Below are 5,768 nucleotides of genomic sequence, written 5' to 3' on the forward strand. Positions count from 1 at the left end.
TGAGACTCGATACCCCCTCGTTGCTACCGTCTTCTAGATTGCATCTTGGCTTGGATTGCGTGTTCGCGATAGGAATTTTTTTGTTTTCTATGCAACGTTATCTTACATTTGATGGGATCCGATGAATATTGAATACTATGTCAAGTTGATTATCAATCTATCATATATGTTATTTATGTTCTTGCATGCTCTCCGTTGCTAGTAGAGGCTCTGGCCAAGTTGATACTTGTGACTCCAAGAGGGAGTATTTATGCTCGATAGTGGGTTCATGCCTCCATTAAATGCAGGACGATGCTGAGAAAGTTCTAAGGTTGTGGATGTGCTGTTGCCACTAGGGATAAAACATCGATGCTTTGTCGAAGGATATTTGTGTTGATTACATTACGCACCATACTTAATGCAATTGTCTGTTGCTTGCAACTTAATACCGGAAGGGGTTCGGATGATAACCTGAAAGTGGACTTTTTAGGCATAGATGCATGCTGGATAGCGGTCTATGTACTTTGTCGTAATGCCCTGATTAAATCTCATAGTACTCATCATGATATATGTATGTGCATTGTTATGCCTTCTTTATTTGTCAATTGCCCAACTGTAATTTGTTCACCCAACATCTGTTTATCTTATGGGAGAGACACCACTAGTGAACTGTGGACCCCGGTCCTATTCTTTACATCTGAAATACAATCTACTGCAATTGTTCTTTACTGTTCTTCGCAAACAATCATCATCATCCACACAATACATAAAATCCTATGTTTACAGCAAGCCGGTGAGATTGACAACCTCACTGTTACGTTGGGGCAAAGTACTGTGTTTGTGTTGTGCAGGTTCCACGTTGGCGCCGGAATCCCTGGTGTTGCGCCGCACTACACTCCGCCACCAACAACCTTCAACGTGCTTCTTGGCTCCTACTGGTTCGATAAACCTTGGTTTCTTTCTGAGGGAAAACTTACTGCTGTGCACATCACACCTTCCTCTTGGGGTTCCCAACGGACGTGTGTCTCACGCGTATCATGGCGCAAAATACCACATAATTGGTAGTTATGGTGGACACAAATGGCATAGGTTTGGTTTAAGGTTTTGATGCACGAGAGGCATTCCCTCTCAGTACAGGTCTTTGGCTAGCAAGGTTGATTAGCAAGCATAAGAGTTGAGGAAAACAAACAAATATACATGTGATAGAAACAATCATGCATCTTTCTTGTAAGCACAAATAATTTTAACTTCAGAATACTAAGCTCATAGCTAAAAAGAAAGAAAGATAATGAAACAACATATCTACATGTATTTCCTCTTTTCTACTTAAACTCAAAGTGTTGTTGCTATTGACCAATGCTAAGTTTGCCAAAACCAAATAGATTTACTCAATGCTCCCAAAGTGATACCAATACTAACAACAAGATCAATCACATAATAGAGATTGCAAATTAAAATAAGGTGTGCAATATGTAAATGATAAAACTTCTCATTAATACTCCATAACGATAACTCACACCAAGGGATACATAGATAACCAACTAAAGAGAGATACTTCCATACTGCAACCCACCTTATATGATAACTTCCCTACTCATGATATGACACTACTTGATAGTAAAAAGGTAAAAGATAGTGATGATGTGATACCGCGGCACTCCCCCAAGCTTGGAACAAACCAAGGGTATGCCAATACCAATGATGAATTACTCCTTCGGTGGTGATGGTGAATTCTTCCCGTCATCCGACTTCCAAGGAAGAGACTCTCCATCAACAAACGACATCTTGGTCTCAGGAATCCTGAAACTAGCAGCATAGCTTATGTGTTTAAACCTGTTTTCATACTCACTGTTTTGATTTTTAACATCATAGAGTTGAGCTTGGAGTTTGTTGGTAGTGTCATGAAGCGAGAGGATATCGTCCCACAGCTTTGCAGTCTCCTTGTGTCCATCAATAAGTTCAGACACAATTTTGTGGAAGATGTCCACTTCACGCTCAGCCATCTTCTTGTAATTGAAGAACTCTTGTTCTAATTTCTCCATCCTGTCCTCCAAACTTCCTTCTCGTTTAGGACCCCGGACATCTTCAATCTGCAACTCTCCATCTACGAGCAGCAACTCCTTGGGGTGCATCTTGAACTCATTCATGTACGGGTTGACGACGTCCTCAAAGAAGATGTCCTTCGGAGTTCCCGATGAAGACATGCTGGCTCTAGATCCGAAGCAGATCCTGGCAGAAAACAGCTCGAAACAAAACACGACGAGAAAACGATATACGGACCTCCAGGGGTCCAGGGGATTATATAGCAAGAATTTTCACAACAAAAGGAAAGTACCAGGTCGAAAACGAGTGGAAGAGGGACTCCGAGGGGCCGTCACCATAGGGCGGCGCGGCCAGGCTGGGGCCCGCGCCGGCCTATGGGGGCACGCCCTCGTGCGTCTCCTCCTTTCCGTTTCGATCTCGTAATTTTTCATATTTTCCGAAAATAGCGAAAACATTGTTCGGAAAGTTAAACGCGGACTTTTTATTACCAGAACTGTTACCTATTCAAAGTCGAACTCTGCAGAACTGTCAATTTGACCTTTGATGAAAGCTTCCGGAGTCACCACTTGGATAACATCAACATCTTCATTATAAGAATCTCCAGAAATATAGTGCTTGAGCCTTAGTCCATTCACTACTTGTGTGGCATCACCTTGCAGAGAACTAATTTTAATTGCCCCTGAACGATACACCTCCACAATGACATATGGTCTTTCCCATTTTGAGAGCAATTTCCCTGCAAAAAATCTGAGACAAGACCGATACAATAGGACTTTATCTCCAACATTAAATTCTCTTTTAATAATTCTTCTGTCATGACATTTCTTAACTTTCTCCTTAAAAAGTTTAGCACTTTCCTAAGCTTCACTTCTCCATTCATCTAAAGAACTCAATTGTAGCAACCTTTTCTTACCGGCAAGTTTAAAATCTTTATTAAGTTCTCTTACATCCCAATAAGCTTTGTGCTCTAGTTCTAAAGGTAAATGACAAGCTTTCCCATAAACCATTTTATAAGGTGACATACCCATAGGATTTTTATAAGCAGTTCTATAAGCCCATAGTGCTTCCTTCAATTTACTAGCCCAGTTCTTTCTAGATTTATTAACAGTCTTTCCCAAGATAGATTTAATTTCTCTATTTGATAATTCTACTTGCCCACTAGTTTGAGGATGATAAGCGGAAGCAATCCTATGATTAATACCATATTTAGCAAGAGTTTTTATAAAACCACCATGAATAAAATGAGAACCTCCATCAGTCATAATATATCTAGGTACTCCAAACCTAGGAAAAATAATATCTAAAAGCATTTTTAAAGAAGTCTCACCATCAGCACTTTTTGTGGGTATGGCTTCCACCCATTTAGTAACATAATCAACAGCAACAAGTATATGAGTATTACCTTCTTAAGAAGGGAAAGGACCCATGAAGTCAAATCCCCAACAATCAAATGGTTCAATAACAAGAGTGTAATTCATAGGCATTTCATTGCGTCTGGAGATATTACCAACTCTTTGACATTCATCACAAGATAAAATAAACTTTCTTGCATCTTTGAAGAGAGTTGGCCAATAGAAACCTGATTGTAGAACTTTTTGCGCGGTTCTATCTCCGGTGTGATGTCCTCCATAAACACTACCATGACACTTACTCAATATCTCTTGTTGTTCATATTCTGGGACGCATCTTTGCATAATACCATCCACTCCTTCTTTATATAAGTGTGGGTCATCCCAAAAATAATGCCTCAAATCATAAAAGAATTTCCTCCTTTGCTGAGCTGAAAAGGTTGGAGGCAAGTACTTGGAAACAATAAAGTTAGCATAATCAGCATACCAAGGACTATCTCGCGAGCTCACCTTTATTACAGCCAATTGTTCATTTGGAAAACTATCATTAACAGGAACAGGATCATAAGCAATATTTTCCAATCTAGACAAATTATCAGCAACAGGATTATCAGCACCTTTCCTATCTATAATATGTAAATCAAATTCTTGCAAAAGAAGTACCCATCTAATAAGCCTTGGCTTAGCATCTTTCTTTTCCATAAGGTACTTAATTGCAGCATGATCAGTATGGATTGTAACTTTTGAATCAACAATATAAGACCTAAACTTGTCACAAGCAAAGACTACAGCTAATAACTCCTTTTCAGTTGTAGCATAATTTCTTTGAGCAGCATCAAGAGTTTTGCTAGCATAATGAATAACATTCAATTTTTTATCTATTCGCTATCCAAGGACAACACCTACAGCAAAATCACTAGCATCACACATAATTTCAAAAGGTAAGTTCCAATCAGGAGGTTCAACTACAGGAGCATTTGTTAAGGCTTTCTTTAGAGTTTCAAAAGCTTCCTTACAATCATCATCAAAAACAAAAGGTACATCTTTTTGAAGAAGATTAGTAAGAGGCTTTGAAATCTTAGAGAAATATTTAATAAATCTCCTATAAAACCCAGCATGACCAAGAACACTACGAATACCTTTAACATCCCTCGGATAGGGCATCTTCTCAATTGCTTCAACTTTAGCTCTATCAACTTCAATACCTCTCTCAGAAATTTTATGTCCCAATACAATTCCTTCGTTAACCATAAAGTGGCATTTCTCCCAATTAAGAACAAGGTTAGTTTCTTCACATCTCTGCAAAACTTTATCAAGGTTTCGCAAGAAATTATCAAAAGAATTCCCATAGACAGAAAAATCATCCATGAATACCTCTACAATCTTTTCACAAAAGCCATGAAAAATAGCAGACATGCATCTTTGAAAAGTAGCAGGAGCATTACATAAACCAAAAGGCATACGCCTATAAGCATAAGTTCCATAGGGACAAGTGAAAGTTGTTTTCTCTTGATCTTTAGCTCTAACAGCAATTTGTGAAAACCCAGAATAACCATCAAGAAAGCAAAAATGAGTATTTTTAGACAACCTTTCTAACATTTGATCAATAAATGGTAAAGGGTAATGATCTTTCTTAGTAACTTTATTAACTTTTCGAAAATCAATGCACATTCTATACCCTACAACTACTCTTTGAGGGATGAGCTCATCATTATCATTAGGCACAACAGTTATTCCTCCTTTCTTAGGAACACAATGCACATGACTAACCCATCTACTATCAGCAATAGGATATATAATACCTGCTTCAAGAAGTTTCAATACCTCATTTCTTACCACATCCTTCATCTTAGGAATTAAACGACGCTGATGTTCAACAACAGGCTTTGCATCATCTTCCATGTTGATGGCATGTTGGCAAATAGCAGGAGAAATCCCCTTCAAGTCATCAATAGTATAGCCAATAGCTCCTCGGTGTTTCTTCAATATTTCCAATAACCTTTCTTCCTCAAATTCTGAAAGCTTAGAACTAATAATAACAGGATATATTTTCTTATCATCAATATGAGCATACTTAAGATTATCAGGTAATGGTTTCAAATCGAAAACAGGATCTTCCTTTGGTGGTGGTATTGTACCTAAGTCTTCAACCGGCAAGTCATGTTTAAGAATAGGTTGACGAAGGAAAATTTCATCAAGCTCATTCCTTTCTTCCCTAAAAACTTCACTCTCACTATCCTCCAAATGTTGCTGCAAAGGATTATTAGGAGCAAGAGCAATAGATGCACACTGTTCAACTCTAAAATCATCGTTAGGCAAATCAGCTTTATAAGGAGTTTTGGTAAATTTAGAGAAATTAAACTCATAAGATTCACCAGCAAATTTAGTCACAATTTT

The sequence above is a fragment of the Lolium perenne genome, chromosome 6 (assembly GCF_019359855.2).
Source record: "Lolium perenne isolate Kyuss_39 chromosome 6, Kyuss_2.0, whole genome shotgun sequence".
NCBI classification, from domain to species: domain Eukaryota; kingdom Viridiplantae; phylum Streptophyta; class Magnoliopsida; order Poales; family Poaceae; genus Lolium; species Lolium perenne.